General features: G+C 41.5%; 1 protein-coding gene across 3 annotated transcripts in view; it reads right to left on the reverse strand.

Moving 5' to 3' along the window:
* The window catches only part of trappc11 (trafficking protein particle complex subunit 11), a 151,044-nt gene that overhangs the window by 3,484 nt on the left and 128,376 nt on the right, over positions 1 to 19,184 (reverse strand). The window lies entirely within an intron of this gene.

A 19,184-nucleotide genomic window follows, 5' to 3' on the forward strand; every position in this document is an offset into this window, starting at 1 on the left:
TTTTCATACAAGCACGGATCCATTTATTAATGTCGGTCAAGCACAACGCAGGTCGAAGGCGGTTTTCTTTTGACAAAACAAAAATACAATGCACTGGTTGCATGTAAACAAACAGATTGCAAAGTGCCGGGTGCGACTCGTGTTTCATACTGCTGTGGTCCGTCCACTCTAGCTAAAAGGCAACATGCAGGCTCTCTCAGCCAATCAGCGCATCATTGTCATAGAGATGACATTAGAAGTGGGAACATGAAAGATATGTGACTAAAAATGAAACAGTATTTAGCAATAGAATAGTACCGCAAAACTTAGATTGGCGATTCAAAAAAATAATATATGTTTAAAAAAGTTGGGTTTTTGTCAGATTTTTTTTTTAAGTGCCACTTGCTCTTGGTCTGAAGCAGTGCTTCTCAATTATTTTCTGTTATGCCCCCTCCCAAGGAAGACGTAAATGTTTTTCGCGCCCCTCTGCCGCCACTGTAAATAGTATCATTTGTCTAAAAAATTACAATTATGAGTACGCCTCTGCCTAACATTGTGTCCTTTTTTGCTATTAGAGAAAAAAAGTAACAGATCAGCTTATAATAAAGTATAACTTTATTAACATTGTTTTGTTTGTAACAGAAAAGACAACGTGCAACAATTTGCCTGAATTTAACAGAAAGTGACATCCAAACTGTAAAAATATACTCAAGGTACATTTTTGACCATTTGATACTGAAAATAAAATGTAATACTAGGCCTGCAAGCAGGACTGAACGGGCCCTCGCAATCTAGCGCAACTCTGACGTCACGCAACTCGGACTGTGTGCAGGTCAGGGTGGTGGCAGATCCTCCTCTCTAATCATCTCATTAGAACCTAACATGCTCGAAAGTCGCCTATTTACATTCCCACACCCAAGAGATAAAAACCCCTATTGGAGAGAGTACTACAAAAAAGGAGCCACTACTGAGCTGTGCAGCCAAGCCCTGATTCAAAACCAAAATTAATCTTCTAACTGGGCCAATTCGACCAAGTGTGCCAAATATTGTGGCTCTATAAACTGCCTGAGTCTCTGAAAAAGAAATATTTCCTTTAAATGGCGAACAAAGGGTCGTCATGGCAACAGACAGAGACACGTGGACATGGGCCGTAAATAAGTATTTTAGTAGGTCTTGAAACTACAATGACCAACCTGAAAAGAACTGGACATGTATTGGAAAAACGAGTGACTTTCTATTGCCACTAGTTGGCACTGTAGGGTTGATGCAAATGACCCCTACAAGGCCCTTCAGGGTATGACTCTCAACAAGCACGGGAAGTTTGGCGCAGATATGTTGTATATCTGCCAAGTTATGACTGTTCAAAGTTTTTGGAGAGAAAAATTGTTGACAGTCATTTTCACTTTCCTGTTTGGACCCCTCCGCTTCAACGAAACTTCAATATTTTTCATCAGGCACCTGAAGACAGGTCTTAAGGCATCCCTTATGCAGGTTTGAGGGAGATTGATTTTTCTCCCTTTAGAGGAGGAGTGTGTCCCGTAAAAAAGGGCATTTCCTGTTCCCACAAGGAGGCGCCAGGCAATAATGGTAAATTTTCAATCCAGTCCTGCTCAGGATGGTATACCTCACACACATGCCAGATTTAAAATAGATTGAACGTTGTATGAGGGAGTTATCAGTAATTTTCCGAATTCGGTGTTTTGGCGAAAAAATGGCCGACTTTGGCACCCCGCCCAGGTCAGGCCCGTGAATGAAAACACACCATTTTGATAACTTGAGATTTCATATGCCTCATGAACAGTCTCGCCAATTTTGAGAATGATCAAACTAATTCCCTAGGTGACAAGGTGTAAAATGTGCACACTGTAAATCGATAAAAATTTCACATTCAATCCAAAATACCCGATTTCCTGTTGGGTTTGGAATACGCATGCAAGAGACTTTTTCGAGCAGTTTTGTACTAGGTATCGACTCTCCGAATTTCATCCCTCTACGTTGAAAAAAACCTAAATGGAGAGGCCTTTTTGAAAATTTCAAGGGGGCGCCACTGAGCCATTTTCTTACGTTTTCGTAACGTTGCAAGATTATTGAACATTACGCAAAGTCGCATGTATGTCCAAATTTTTGTGAGTTTTCGTGCATGTTCAAGCCTCCAAATGTAAACTACTGTGAACCGATAAAAATTTCACATTCGATCCAAAATACCCGATTTCCTGTTGGATTTGGAATATGGATGCAAGAGGCTTTTTGGAGCAGTTAGGCATAAGGTATCTACTCCCCAAATTTCATCACTCTACGTTGAAAAAACCCAACAGGAAAGGCCTTTTTTAAAACTTCTTCCTGTCGCCAGTAGTTGGCACTGTAGAGTTGAGGCAAATGACCACTACAAGACCCTTCAGGGTATGACTCTCAACAAACACGGGAAGTTTGGCACAGATATGTTGTATATCTGCTGAGTTATGACTGTTCAAAGTTTTTGGCGAGACAAATTGTTGACGGTCATTTTCACTTCCGGTTTGGACCTCTCCGCTTCAACGAACCCTCAATATTTTTCATCAGACACCTGAACACATGTCTTGAGGCCCCCCTGAAAAAGGTTTGAGGTCAATAGATTTTTTTCCCTTGGAGGAGGAGCCTGTCTCGTAAAGAAGGCCATTTCCTGTTCCCACTAGGGGGCGCCAGGCCTAATGGGTAATATTTCAATGCAGTCGTGTTGAGCCTGGGATATGTCATATACATGCTAGAAATGAAAAAGACTGAACGTTAAATCACGGAGTTTTTAATCATTTTCTGAATTTGGTGTTTAGCTCAAAACTGGCCAACTTTGGGACCACGCCAAGGTCAGACCCTTGACTGAAAACTCACCATTTTGAAAACCTAAGATCACATATGTCTCCTGAATAGTCTGACCAATTTTGAAGACGATCCAACTATTTCCTTCAACGACAAGGTCTCAAATGTAAATCGATAAAATTTCACATTTGATCCAAAATTTCCGGCTTCCTGTTGTGTTTGGAATATGGGTGCAAGAGACTTTTTGGAGCAGTTTTGCATAATGTATTGACTCGCCAAATTTCATCGTTCTACGTTGAAAAAACCTAATAGGAGAGGCCTTTTTGAAAATTTCAAGGGGGCGCCACTGAGCCATTTTGTTAAATTTGTTCGTAGATTATCAAAATTTACACAAAGTTGCACGTATGTGCAAATTTTGGTGAGTTTTCGTGCATGTTCAGGCCTCCAAATGTAAACTCCAACTGTGAACCGATAAAAATTTCACATTTGATCCAAAATACCCGATTTCCTGTTGGATTTGGAATATGGGTGCAGAGGCTTTTTTGAGCAGTTAGGCATAAGGTATTTACTCCCCAAATTTCATCGCTCTACGTTGAAAACCTGAGAAGAGAGGCCTTTTTGAAAATTTTAAGGGTCAAGGAGGCGCCACTGAGCCATTTTTTGACATTTTTTCATAATGTCGTAAGATTATCAAAATCCACGCAAAGCCGGATGTATGTGCAAAATTTGGTGAGTTTTCGTGCATGTTCAGGCCTCCAAATGTAAACTCCTACTGTGAACCCATGAAAATTTCACATTCGATCCAAAATACCCGATTTCCTGTAGGATTTGGAATACGGGTGCAAGAGACTTTTTGGAGCAGTTTTGCATAAGGTATCTACTCCCCAAATTTCCTCGCTCTATGTTGAAAAAACCCAATAGGAAAGGCCTTTTTTAAAACTTCTTTCTGTCGCCACTAGTTGGCACTGTAGAGTTGATGCAAATGACCCCTACAAGAACCTTCTGTGTATGACTATCAAAAAACACAGGAAGTTTGGCGCAGATATGTTGTATATCTGCTGAGTTATGACTGTTCAAAGTTTTTTGCGAGGCAAATTGTTGGCGGTCATTTTCACTTCCTGTTTGGACCCCTCCGCTTCAACGAAACCTCAATATTTTTCATCAGACACCTGAACACAGGTCTTAAGGCTCCCCTGATGCAGATTTGAGGTCAACAGATTTTTTTCCCTTGGAGGAGGAACCTGTCTCGTAAAAAAAGGCATTTCCTGTTCTCACTTGGGGGCGCTAGGCCTAATGGGTAATATTTCAATGCACTCGTGTTAAGGGTGGGATACCGCACATACATGCCAGATATGAAAAAGATTGAACCTTGTGTCAAGGAACTATTAGTCATTTACTGAATTTGTCATTTTGCCGAAAAAATGGCCCACTTTGGCACCACGCCCAGGTCAAACCCGTGAATGAAAACGCACCATTTTAAAAACTTAAGATCTCATATGTCTCCTGAACAGTCTCACCAATTTTGAAGATGATCCAACTAACTCCCTCGGCGATAAGGTCTCAAATGTGCACCTTGTAAATCGATAAAAATTTCATATTCGATCCAAAATAACCGATCTCCTGTTGGGTTTAGAATATGGGTGTAAATGCTTTTTTGGAGCGGTTTTGGACAAAGTATAGACTCCCCAAATTTCATCGCTCTACGCTGACAGACCCTAATGTTATAGGCCAATTTTAAAATTTCAAGGGGGCGCCACTGAGCCATTTTGTTACATTTTTTTGCAACGTTGCAAAGTTATCGAAATTTACAATTTTCCGCACGTATGTGCAAATTTTGGTGACTTTTCGTGCATGTTCAGGCCTCCAAATTGGCGGTTTTCATTTGCCCTGAAAAAAAATAAATAAATAAATAAATAATCCTTTGCAAAACAATAGGGCCTTCGCACGCTTAGTGCTCGGGCCCTAATAACTAGGCCTGCAAGCAGGACTGAACGGGCCCTCGCAATCTAGCGCAAGTCGGACGTCACGCAACTCGGACAGTGTGCAGGTCAGGGTGGTGGCAGATCCTCCTCTCTAATCATCTCATTAGAACCTAACATGCTCGAATGTTGCCTCTTTACTTTTAATGGCGAACAAAGGGTCGTCACGGCAACAGACAGTATTTCAAAAGGTCTTGAAACTACAATGACCAACCTGAAAAGAACTGGACATGTATTGGAAAAACGAGTGACTTTCTATTGCCACTAGTTGGCACTGTAGGGTTGATGCAAATGACCCCTACAGTACCCTTTAGAGTATGACTCAACAAGCACGAGATGTTTGGCGCAGATATGTTCTAGATCTTCCAAGTTATGACTGTTCAAAACTTGTGGTGAGACGAAATGGCTTCAGTCATGTTCACTTCTCCTGTTGGACCTTCTGCTTCAACCAAACCTCAGTATTTTTCATCAGGCACCTGAACACATGTCTTATGGCTCCCCCGATGAAGGTTTCAGATGAATAGATTTGTTTTCCTTGGAGGAGGAACCTGTCTCGTAAAAAAAGGCATTTCCTGTTCTCACTAGGGGGCGCTAGACCAAATGGGTAATATTTCAATGCACTCGTGTTAAGGGTGGGATACCACACATACATGCCAAATATGAAAAAGATTGAACGTTGTGTCAAGGAGCTATTAGTCATTTACTGAATTTGTCATTTTGCCGAAAAAATGGTCGACTTTGGCACCACGCCCAGGTCAGACCAGTGAATGAAAACGCACCATTTTCAAAACTTAAGATTTCATATGTCTCCTGAATAGTCTCACCAATTTTGAAGATGATCCAACTAACTCCCTCGGCGAAAAGGTCTCAAATGTGCACCCTGTAAATCGATAAAAATTTCATATTTGATCCAAAATAACCGATTTCCTGTTGGGTTTGGAATATGCGTGTAAATGCTTTTTTGGAGCGGTTTTGGACAAGGTATAGACCCCCCAAATTTCATTGCTCTACGCTGACAGACCCTAATGTTATAGGCCAATTTTAAAATTTCAAGGGGGCGCCACTGAGCCATTTTGTTATATTTTTTTGCAACGTTGCAAAATTATCGAAATTTACAATTTTCCGGATGTATGTGCAAATTTTGGTGACTTTTCGTGCATGTTCAGGCCTCCAAATTGGCCGTTTTCATTTGCCCTGAAAAAAAAAAAAATAAAATAATCCTTTGCAAAACAATAGGGCCTTCGCACGCTTAGTGCTCGGGCCCTAACTAGGCCTGCAAGTAGGACTGAACGGGCGGGCCCTCGCAGTTTGGCGCAACTCGGATGCCACGCAAACTCGGACGGCATGCAGGTCGGGGTGGTGGCAGACAGCCCCCCTCTACATCTCCCAAGTTATGACTGTTCAAAATATGTGGAGAGAGAAAATGATGACAGTCATAATCACTTTCCTTTTGGACCCTTCTGCTTTACCCAAACCTCAATAATTTTCATCAGCCATCTCAACACGTCTTAAGGCTTCCCTTATGCAGGTTTGAGGTTGATTGATTTTTTTTTTCCCTTAGAGAAGGAGTGTGTCCCGTAAAAAAGTGCATTTCCTGTTCCCACTAGGAGGTGCCAGGCACAATTGGTAATATTTCAATCCAGTCCTGTTCAGGCTGGGATACCTCACACACATACCAGATTTAAAAGAGATTGAAGGTTGTATGAGGGAGTTATCAGTCATTATCCGAATTTGGCGTTTAGCCGAAAAAATGGACGACTTTGGCACCTCGCCTAGGTCAGGCCCGTGAATGAAAACACACCATTTTGATAAATTAAGATTTCATATGTCTCATGAACAGTCTCGCAAATTTTGAGGATGATCAAACTAATTCCCTCCGTGCCAAGGTCTCAAATGTGCACACTGTAAATCGATAAAAATTTCACACTCAATCCAAAATACCCGATTTCCTGTGGGATTTGGAATGTGTATGCAAGAGATTTTTTGGAGCAGTTTTGCACAAGGTTTTGACTCTCCGAATTTCATCACTCTATGTTAAAAAAACCTAAATTGAGAGGCCTTTTTGAAAAATTCAAGGGGGCGCCACTGAGCCATTTTGTTACATTTTTTCGTAACATTGCAAGATTATCGAACGTTATCCAAAGCTGCATGTATGTGCAAATTTTGGTGAGTTTTTGTGCATATTCAAGCCTCCAAATGTAAACTGTTACTGTGAACCCATGAAAATTTCACATTCGATCCAAATTACCCGATTTCCCTTTGGATTTGGAGTACGGGTGCAAGAGACTTTTTGGAGCAGTTTTGTATAAGGTATCTACTCCCCAAATTTCCTCGCTCTATGTTGAAAAAACCCAATAGGAAAGGCCTTTTTAAAAACTTCTTTCTGTCGCCACTAGTTGGCACTGTAGAGTTGATGCAAATGACCCCTACAAGAACCTTCAGGGTATGACTCTCAACCAACACGGGAAGTTTGGCGCAGATATGTTGTATATCTGCCGAGTTATGACTGTTCAAAGTTTTTGGTGAGACAAATTGTTGGCGGTCATTTTCACTTCCAGTTTGGACCTCTCCGCTTCAACGAAAACTCAATATTTTTCATCAGGCACCTGAACACATGCCTTGAGGCTCCCCAAAAACAGGTTTGAGGTCACCAGATTTTTTTCCCTTGGAGGAGGAGCCTGTCTCGTAAAAAAAGGCATTTCCTGTTCTCACTAGGGGGCGCTAGGCCTAATGAGTAATTTTTCAATGCACTCGTGTTAAGGGTGGGATACCGCACATACATGCCAGATATGAAAAAGATTGAACGTTGTGTCAAGGAGCTATTAGTCATTTACTGAATTTGTCATTTTGCCGAAAAAATGGCCGACTTTGGCACCACGCCCAGGTCAGACCCGTGAATGAAAACGCACCATTTTCAAAACTTAAGATCTCATATGTCTCATGAACAGTCTCACCAATTTTGAAGATGATCCAACTAACTCCCTCGGCGATAAGGTCTCAAATGTGCACCCTGTAAATCGATAAAAATTTCATATTCGATCCAAAATAACCGATTTCCTGTTGGGTTTGGAATATGGGGGCCAATGCTTTTTTGGAGCGGTTTTGGACAAGGTATAGACTCCCCAAATTTCATTGCTCTACGCTGACGGACCCTAATGTTATAGGCGAATTTTAAAATTTCAAGGGGGCGCCACTGAGCCATTTTGTTACATTTTTTTGCAATGTTGCAAAATTATCGAAATTTACAATTTTCCGCACGTAGGTGCAAATTTTGGTGACTTTTCGTGCATGTTCAGGCCTCCAAATTGGCCGTTTTCATTTGCCCTGAAAAAAATAAAAAATGAATAAATAAATAAACTAGGCCTGCAAGCAGGACTGAACGGGCCCTCGCAATCTAGCGCAACTCGGACGTCATGCAACTCGGACAGTGTGCAGGTCAGGGTGGTGGCAGATCGTCCTCTCTAATCATCTCATTAGAACCTAACATGCGCGAAAGTTGCCTCTTTACATTCACACACCTAAGAGATAAAAACCCCTATTGGACAGAGGACTACAAAAAAGGAGCGAATAAAGGGTCATAACAGCAACAAACAGAGACATGTGGACATGGGTCGTAAAATAAGTATTTTAAAAGGTCTTGAAACTACAATGACCAACCTGAAAAGAACTGGACATATATTTTAAAAAATGAGTGACTTTCTATTGCCACTAGTTGGCGCTGTAGGGTTGATGCAAATGACCCCTACAGGACCCTTCAGACTATGACTCAACAAGCACGATATGTTTGGCGCAGATATGTTGTAGAAGTTATGACTGTTCAAAACTTGTGGTGAGACGAAATGGCTTCAGTCATTTTTACTTCTCCTGTTGGACCCTTCTGCTTCAACCAAACCTCAGTATTTTTCATCAGGCACCTGAACACATGTCTTAAGGCAGGTTTGAGGTGAATAGATTTTTTTTCCTTGGAGGAGGAGCTTGTTTCGTAAAAAAGGCATTTCCTGTTCCCACAAGGGGGCGCCAGGCCTAATGAGTAATATTTCAATGCACTCGTGTTAAGGGTGGGATGCCGCACATACATGCCAGATATGAAAAAGATTGAAAGTTGTTTCAAGGAGCTATTAGTCCTTTACTGAATTTGTCATTTTGCCGAAAAAATGGCCGACTTTGGCACCACGCCCAGGTCAGACCCATGAATGAAAACGCACCATTTTGAAAAGTTTAGATTTCATATGTCTCCTGAATTGTCTAACCAATTTTGAAGATGATCCAACTGATTCCCTCTGTGACAAGGTCTCAAATGTGCACCCTGTTAATTGATAAAAATTTCACATTCGATCCAAAATACCCGATTTTCTGTTGGGTTTGGAATATGGGTGCAAGAGACTTTTTGGAGCAGTTTTGCACAAGGTATCGACTCCCCAAATTTCATTGCTCTACGTTAAAAAAACCTAATAGGAAACGCCTTTTTTGAAAAATTCAAGGGGGCGCCACTGAGCCATTTTGTTACATTTTTTTGTTACGTTGCAAGATTATCGAAATCCACACAAAGCCGCATGTATGTGCAAAATTTGGTGAGTTTTTGTGCATGTCCAGGCCTCCAAATGTAAACTGTACTAGAAATGGACAGAAATTTCACATTCGATCCAAAATACCCGATTTTCTGTTGGATTTGGAATATGGGTGCAAGAGGCTTTTTGGAGCAGTTAGGCATAAGGTATCTACTCCCCAAATTTCATTGCTCTACGTTGAAAAAACCCAATAGGAAAGGCCTTTTTTAAAACTCCTTTCTGTCGCCACTAGTTGGCACTGTAGAGTTGATGCAAATGACCCCTACAGGACCCTTCAGGGTATGACTCTCAACAAGCATGGGAAGTTTGGCGCAGATATGTTGTATATCTGCTGAGTTATGACTGTTCAAAGTATTTTGCGAGACAAATTGTTGACGATCATTTTCACTTTCATGTTTGGTCCCCTCCGCTTCAACGAAACCTCAATATTTTTCATCAGGCACCTGAACACAGGTCTTAAGGCTCCCCTGATGCAGGTTTGAGGTCAATAGATTTTTTTCCCTTGGAGGAAGAACCTGTCTCGTAAAAAAAGGCATTTCTTGTTCTCACTAGGGGGCGCTAGGCCTAATGGGTAATATTTCAATGCAGTCGTGTTCAGGCTGGGATACCGCATATACATGGCAGATATGAAAAAGATTGAAAGTTGTGTCAAGGAATTATTAGCCATTTACTGAATTCGGTGTTTTGCCGAAAAAATGGCCGACTTTGGCACCACGCCCAGGTCAGACCCGTGAATGAAAACACACCATTTTAGAAACTTAAGATCTCATATGTCTCCTGAACAGTCTCACCAATTTTGAAGATGATCCAACTAACTCCCTCGGCGAAAAGGTCTCAAATGTGCACCCTGTAAATCGATAAAAATGTCATATTCGATCAAAAATAACCAATTTCCTGTTGGGTTTGGAATACGGGTGCCAATGCTTTTTTGAAGCGGTTTTAGACAAGGTATAGACTCCCCAAATTTCATTGCTCTACGCTGACAAACCCTAATGTTATAGGCCAATTTTAAAATTTCAAGGGGGCGCCACTGAGCCATTTTGTTATTTTTTTGCAACGTTGTTAAATTATCGAAATTTACCATTTTCCACACGTATGTGCAAATGTTGGTGACTTTTCGCGCATGTTCAGGCCTCCAAATTGGCCGTTTTCATTTGCCCTGAAAAAAAATAAAAAAAAATAATCCTTTGCAAAACAATAGGGCCTTCGCACGCCTAGTGCTCGGGCCCTAATAATCCTTTGCAAAACAATAGGGCCTTCGCACGCTTAGTGCTCGGGCCCTAATAATAATAATCCTTTGCAAAACAATAGGGCCTTCGCACGCTTAGTGCTCGGGCCCTAATAATAACTAGGCCTGCAAGCAGGACTGAACGGGCCCTCGCAATCTAGCGCAACTCGGACGTCACGCAATTCGGACTGTGTGCAGGTCAGGGTGGTGGCAGATCCTCCTCTCTAATCATCTCATTAGAACCTAACATGCTCGAAAGTCGCCTATTTACATTCCCACACCCAAGAGATAAAAACCCCTATTGGAGAGAGTACTACAAAAAAGGAGCCACTACTGAGCTGTGCAGCCAAGCCCTTATTCAAAACCAAAATTAATCTTCTAACTGGGCCAATTCGACCAAGTGTGCCAACTATTGTGGCTCTATAAGCTCCCTGAGTCTCTGAAAAAAAATATTTCCTTTAAATGGCAAACAAAGGGTCGTCACGGCAACAGACAGAGACACGTGGACATGGGCCGTAAAAAAGTATTTTAATAGGTCTTGAAACTACAATGACCAACCTGAAAAGAACTGGACATGTATTGGAAAAACGAGTGACTTTCTATCGCCACTAGTTGGCGCTGTAGGGTTGATGCAAATGACCCCTACAAGGCCCTTCAGGGTATGACTCTCAACAAGCACGGGAAGTTTGGCGCAGATATGTTGTATATCTGCCAAGTTATGACTGTTCAAAGTTTTTGGAGAGAAAAATTGTTAACAGTCATTTTCACTTTCCTGTTTGGACCCTTCCGCTTCAACGAAACTTCAATATTTTTCATCAGGCACCTGAAGACAGGTCTTAAGGCTTCCCTTATGCAGGTTTGAGGTAGATTGATTTTTTCCTTTTAGAGGAGGAGTGTGTCCCGTAAAAAAGGGCATTTCCTGTTCCCACTAGGAGGCGCCAGGCACAAATGGTAAATGTTCAATCCAGTCCTGCTCAGGCTGGTATACCTCACACACATGCCAGATTTAAAATAGATTGAACGTTGTATGAGGGAGTTATCAGTCATTTTCCGAATTTGGTGTTTTGGCGAAAAAATGGCCGACTTTGGCACCCCGCCCAGGTCAGGCCAGTGAATGAAAACACACCATTTTGATAACTTAAGATTTCATATGCCTCATGAACAGTCTCGCCAATTTTGAGAATGATCAAACTAATTCCCTAGGTGCCAAGGTGTAAAATGTGCACACTGTAAATCGATAAAAATTTCACATTCAATCCAAAATACCCGATTTCCTGTTGGGTTTGGAATACGCATGCAAGAGACTTTTTTGAGCAGTTTTGTACAAGGTATCGACTCTCCGAATTTCATCCCTCTACGTTGAAAAAACCTAAATGGAGAGGCCTTTTTGAAAATTTCAAGGGGGCGCCACTGAGCCATTTTGTTACATGTTTTCGTAACGTTGCAAGATTATTGAACGTTATGCAAAGCCGCATGTATGTGCAAATTTTGGTGAGTTTTTATGCATATTCAAGCCTCAAAATGTAAACTCTTACTGTGAACCCATGAAAATTTCACATTCGATCCAAAATACCCGATTTCCTGTTGGATTTGGAATATGGGTGCAAGAGACTTTTTGGAGCAGTTTTGCATAAGGTATCTACTCCCCAAATTTCCTCGCTCTATGTTGAAAAAACCCAATAGGAAAGGCCTTTTTTAAAACTACTTTCTGTCGCCACTAGTTGGCACTGTAGAGTTGATGCAAATGACCCCTACAAGAACCTTCAGGGTATGACTCTCAACAAACACGGAAAGTTTGGCGCAGATATGTTGCATATCTGCCGAGTTATGACTGTTCAAAGTTTTTGGCGAGACAAATTGTTGACGGTCATTTTCACTTCCAGTTTGGACCTCTCCGCTTCAACGAAACCTCAATATTTTTCATCAGGCACCTGAACACATGTCTTGAGGCTCCCCTGAAACAGGTTTGAGGTCAATAGATTTTTTTCCCTTGGAGGAGGAGCCTGTCTCGTAAAGAAGGCCATTTCCTGTTTCCACTAGGGGCGCCAGGCCTAATGGGTAATATTTCAATGCAGTCATGTTCAGGCTGGGATATCTCATAAACATGGTAAAAATGAAAAAGATTGAACGTTGGATCACGGAGTTTTTAATCATTTTCTGAATTTGGTATTTTGCCTAAAAATGGCCGACTTTGGGACCACGCCCAGGCCAGACCCTTGAATGAAAACACACCATTTTGAAAACTTAAGATCTCATATGTCTCCTGAATAGTCTGACCAATTTTGAAGACGATCCAACTATTTTCTTCAGCGACAAGGTCTCAAATGTAAATCGATAAAATTTCACATTTGATCCAAAATTTCCGGCTTCCTGTTGGGTTTGGAATATGGGTGCAAGAGACTTTTTGGAGCAGTTTTGCACAATGTATCGACTCGCCAAATTTCATTGTTCTACGCTGAAAAAACCTAATAGGAAAGGCCTTTTTGAAAATTTCAAGGGGGCGCCACTGAGCCATTTTGTTAAATTTTTTTGTAGATTATCAAAATTTACGCAAAGTTGCATGTATGTGCAAATTTTGGTGAGTTTTCGTGCATGTTCAGGCCTCCAAATGTAAACTCAAACTGTGAACCGATAAAAATTTCACATTTGATCCAAAATATCCGATTTCCTGTTGGATTTGGAATATGGGTGCAAGAGGCTTTTTTGAACAGTTAGGCATAAGGTATCTACTCCCCAAATTTCATTGCTCTACGTTGAAAACCTGAGAGGAGAGGCCTTTTTGAAAATTTTAAGGGTCAAGGGGGCGCCACTGAGCCATTTTTTGACATTTTTTCAAAACGACACAAGATTATCGAATTTTACGCAAAGCCGCACGTATGTGCAAATTTTGGTGACTTTTCGTGCATGTTCAGGCCTCCAAATTGGCCATTTTCATTTGCCCTGAAAAAAGAATAATAATAACTAGGCCTGCAAGCAGGACTGAACGGGCCCTCGCAATCTAGCGCAACTCGGACGTCACGCAACTCGGACTGTGTGCAGGTCAGGGTGGTGGCAGATCCTCCTCTCTAATCATCTCATTAGAACCTAACATGCACGAAAGTCGCCTATTTACATTACCACACCCAAGAGATAAAAAACCCTATTGGAGAGAGTACTACAAAAAAGGAGCAACTACTGAGCTGTGCAGCCAAGCCCTTATTCAAAACCAAATTAATCTTCTAACTGGGCCAATTCGACCAAGTGTGCCAAATATTGTGGCTCTATAAGCTGCCTGAGTCTCTGAAAAAAAATATTTCCTTTAAATGGCGAACAAAGGGTCGTCACGGCAACAGATAGAGACACGTGGACATGTGCCGTAAATAAGTATTTTAATAGGTCTTGAAACTACAATGACCAACCTGAAAAGAACTGGACATGTATTGGAAAAACGAGTGACTTTCTATTGCCACTAGTTGGCGCTGTAGCGTTGATGCAAATGACCCCTACAAGGCCCTTCAGGGTATGACTCTCAACAAGCACGGGAAGTTTGGCGCAGATATGTTGTATATCTGCCGAGTTATGACTGTTCAAAGTTTTTGGAGAGAAAAATTGATGACAGTCATTTTCACTTTGCTGTTTGGACCCCTCCGCTTCAACGAAACTTCAATATTCTTCATCAGGCACCTGAAGACAGGTCTTAAGGCTTCCCTTATGCAGCTTTGAGGTAGATTGATTTTTTCCCTTTAGAGGAGGAGTGTGTCCAGTAAAAAAGGGCATTTCCTGTTCCCACTAGGAGGCGCCAGGCACAAACGGTAAATTTTCAATCCAGTCCTGCTCAGGCTGGTATACCTCACACACATGCCAGATTTAAAATAGATTGAAGGTTGTATGAGGGAGTTATCAGTCATTTTCCGAATTCGGTGTTTTGGCGAAAAAATGGCCGACTTTGGCACCCCGCCCATGTCAGGCCCGTGAATGAAAACACACCATTTTGATAACTTAAGATTTCATGTGCCTCATGAACAGTCTCGCCAATTTTGAGAATGATCAAACTAATTCCCTAGGTGCCAAGGTGTAAAATGTGCACACTGTAAATCGATACAAATTTCATATTCAATCCAAAATACCTGATTTCCTGTTGGGTTTGGAATACGCATGCAAGAGACTTTTTGGAGCAGTTTTGTACAAGGTATCGACTCTCCGAATTTCATCCTTCTACGTTGAAAAAACCTAAATAGAGAGGCCTTTTTGAAAATTTCAAGGGGGCGCCACTGAGCCATTTTGTTACATGTTTTCGTAACGTTGCAAGATTATTGAACTTTATGCAAAGCCGCATGTATGTCCAAATTTTTGTGAGTTTTCGTGCATGTTCAAGCCTCCAAATGTAAACTCCTACTGTGAACCGATAAAAATTTCACATTCCATCTAAAATACCCGATTTCCTGTTGGATTTGGAATACGGGTGCAAGAGACTTTTTGGAGCAGTTTTGCACAAGGTATCGACTCCCCAAATTTCATCACTCTATGTTAAAAAAACCTAATAGGAAACGCCTTTTTGAAAAATTCAAGGGGGCGCCACTGAGGCATTTTGTTACATTTTTTCGTAACATTGCAAGATTATCGAACGTTATCCAAAGCTGCATGTATGTGCAAATTTTTACGAGTTTTTGTGCATATTCAAGCCTCCAAATGTAAACTCCTACTGTGAACCCATGAAAATTTCACATTCGATCCAAAATACCCGATTTCCTGTTGGATTTGGAATACGGGTGCAAGAGACTTTTTGGAGCAGTTTTGCAGAAGGTATCTACTCCCCAAATTTCCTTGCTCTATGTTGAAAAAACCCAATAGGAAAGGCCTTTTTTAAAACTTCTTTCTGTCGCTACTAGTTGGCACTGTAGAGTTGATGCAAATGACCCCTACAAGAACCTTCAGGGTATGACTCTCAACAAACACGGGAAGTTTGGCGCAGATATGTTGTATATCTGCCGAGTTATGACTGTTCAAAGTTTTTTGCGTGACAAATTGTTGACGTTCATTTTCACTTTCCTGTTTGGACCCCTCCGCCTCAACGAAACATCAATATTTTTCATCAGGCACCTGAACACAGGTCTTAAGGCTCCCCTGATGCAGGTTTGAGGTCAACAGATTTTTTTCCCTTGGAGGAGGAACCTGTCTCGTAAAAAAAGGCATTTCCTGTTCTCACTAGGGGGCGCTAGACCTAATGGGTAATATTTCAATGCACTCGTGTTAAGGGTGGGATACCACACATACATGCCAAATATGAAAAAGATTGAACGTTGTGTCAAGGAACTATTAGTCATTTACTGAATTTGTCATTTTGCCGAAAAAATGGTCGACTTTGGCACCACGCCCAGGTCAGACCCGTGAATGAAAACGCACCATTTTCAAAACTTAAGATTTCATATGTCTCCTGAACAGTCTCACCAATTTTGAAGATGATCCAACTAACTCCCTCGGCGAAAAGGTCTCAAATGTGCACCCTGTGAATCGATAAAAATTTCATATTTGATCCAAAATAACCGATTTCCTGTTGGGTTTGGAATATGCGTGTAAATGCTTTTTTGGAGCGGTTTTGGACAAGGTATAGACCCCCCAAATTTCATTGCTCTACGCTGACATACCCTAATGTTATAGGCCAATTTTAAAATTTCAAGGGGGCGCCACTGAGCCATTTTGTTATATTTTTTTGCAACGTTGCAAAATTATCAAAATTTACAATTTTCCGGACGTATGTGCAAATTTTGGTGACTTTTCGTGCATGTTCAGGCCTCCAAATTGGCCGTTTTCATTTGCCCTGAAAAAAAAAAAAATAATAATAAAAAAAAAAATAATCCTTTGCAAAACAATAGGGCCTTCGCACGTCTAGTGCTCGGGCCCTAATAACTAGGCCTGCAAGCAGGACTGAACGGGCCCTCGCAATCTAGCGCAACTCGGACGTCACGCAACTCGGACTGTGTGCAGGTCAGGGTGGTGGCAGATGCTCCTCTCTAATCATCTCATTAGAACATAACATGCTCGAAAGTCGCCTATTTACATTCCCACACCCAAGAGATAAAAACCCCTATTGGAGAGAGTACTACAAAAAAGGAGCCACTACTGAGCTGTGCAGCCAAGCCCTTATTCAAAACCAAAATTAATCTTCTAACTGGGCCAATTCGACGAAGTGTGCCAAATATTGTGGCTATATAAGCTGCCTGAGTCTTTGAAAAAAAATATTTCCTTTAAATGGCGGATAAAGGGTCGTCACGGCAACAGACAGAGACACGTGGACATGGGCCGTAAATAAGTATTACAATAGGTCTTCAAATTACAATGACCAACCTGAAAAGAACTGGACATGTATTGGAAAAACGAGTGACTTTCTATTGCCACTAGTTGGCGCTGTAGGGTTGATGCAAATGATCTCTACAAGGCCCTTCAGGGTATGACTCTCAACAAGCACGGGAAGTTTGGCGCAGATATGTTGTATATCTGCCGAGTTATGACTGTTCAAAGTTTTTGGAGAGAAAAATTGTTGACAGTCATTTTCACTTTCCTGTTTGGACCCCTCCGCTTCAACGAAACTTCAATATTTTTCATCAGGCACCTGAAGACAGGTCTTAAGCCTTCCCTTATGCAGGTTTGAGGTCAACAGATTTTTTTTCCTTGGAGGAGGAACCTGTCTCGTAAAAAAAGGCATTTCCTGTTCTCACTAGGGGGCGCTAGGCCTAATGGGTAATATTTCAATGCACTCGTGTTAAGGGTGGGATGTCGCACATACATGCCAGATATGAAAAAGATGGAACGTTGTGTGAAGGAACTATTAGTCATTTACTGAATTTGTCATTTTGCCGAAAAAATGGCCGACTTTGGCACCCCGCCCAGGTCAGGCCCGTGAATGAAAACACACCATTTTGATAACTTAAGATTTCATATGCCTCATGAACAGTCTCGCCAATTTTGAGAATGATCAAACTAATTCCCTAGGTGCCAAGGTGTAAAATGTGCACACTGTAAATCGATAAAAATTTCACATTCAATCCAAAATACCCGATTTCCTGTTGGGTTTGGAATATGCATGCAAGAGACTTTTTGGAGCAGTTTTGTACAAGGTATCGACTCTCCGAATTTCATCCCTTTACGTTGAAAAAACCTAAATGGAGAGGCCTTTTTGAAAATTTCAAGGGGGCGCCACTGAGCCATTTTGTTACATGTTTTCGTAACGTTGCAAGATTATTGAACGTTATGCAAAGCCACATGTATGTCCAAATTTTTGTGAGTTTTCGTGCATGTTCAGGCCTCCAAATTGGCCGTTTTCATTTGCCCTGAAAAAAAAAAATAAAAATAAAAAAAATAAAAATAATCCTTTGCAAAACAATAGGGCCTTCGCACGTCTAGTGCTCGGGCCCTAATAATAATAACTAGGCCTGCAAGCAGGACTGAACGGGCCCTCGCGATCTAGCGCAACTCGGACGTCACGCAACTCGGACTGTGTGCAGGTCAGGGCGGTGGCAGATCCTCCTCTCTAATCATCTCATTAGAACCTAACATGCTCGAAAGTCGCCTATTTACATTCCCACACCCAAGAGATAAAAACCCCTATTGGAGAGAGTACTACAAAAAAGGAGCCACTACTGAGCTGTGCAGCCAAGCCCTTATTCAAAACTAAAATTAATCTTCTAACTGGGCCAATTCGACCAAGTGTGCCAACTATTGTGGCTCTATAAGCTGCCTGAGTCTCTGAAAAAAAATATTTCCTTTAAATGGCGAACAAAGGGTCGTCACGGCAACAGACAGAGACACGTGGACATGGGCCGTAAAAAAGTATTTTAATAGGTCTTGAAACTACAATGACCAACATGAAAAGAACTGGACATGTTTTGGAAAAACGAGTGACTTTCTATCGCCACTAGTTGGCGCTGTAGGGTTGATGCAAATGACCCCTACAAGGCCCTTCAGGGTATGACTCTCAACAAGCACGGGAAGTTTGGCGCAGATATCTTGTATATCTGCCGAGTTATGACTGTTCAAAGTTTTTGGAGAGAAAAATTGTTGACAGTCATTTTCACTTTCCTGTTTGGACCCCTCCGCTTCAACGAAACTTCAATATTTTTCATCAGGCACCTGAAGACAGGTCTTAAGGTTTCCCTCATGCAGGTTTGAGGTAGATTGATTTTTTCCCTTTAGAGGAGGAGTGTGTCCCGTAAAAAAGGGCATTTCCTGTTCCCACTAGGAGGCGCCAGGCACAAATGGTAAATTTTCAATCCAGTCCTGCTCAGGCTGGTATACCTCACACACATGCCAGATTTAAAATAGATTGAACGTTGTATGAGGGAGTTATCAGTCATTTTCCGAATTCGGTGTTTTTGCGAAAAAATGGAAGAATTTGGCGCCCCGCCCAGGTCAGGCCCGTGAATGAAAACACACCATTTTTATAACTTAAGATTTCATATGCCTCATGAACAGTCTCACCAATTTTGAGAATGATCAAACTAATTCCCTAGGTGCCAAGGTGTAAAATGTGCACACTGTAAATCGATAAAAAGTTCACATTCAATCCAAAATACCCGATTTCCTGTAGGATTTGGAATGTGTGTGCAAGAGACTTTTTGGAGCAGTTTTGCACAAAGTTTTGACTCTCCAAATTTCATCACT

Source organism: Corythoichthys intestinalis, chromosome 11 (genome assembly GCF_030265065.1).
Source record: "Corythoichthys intestinalis isolate RoL2023-P3 chromosome 11, ASM3026506v1, whole genome shotgun sequence".
Classification (NCBI taxonomy): Eukaryota; Metazoa; Chordata; class Actinopteri; order Syngnathiformes; family Syngnathidae; genus Corythoichthys; species Corythoichthys intestinalis.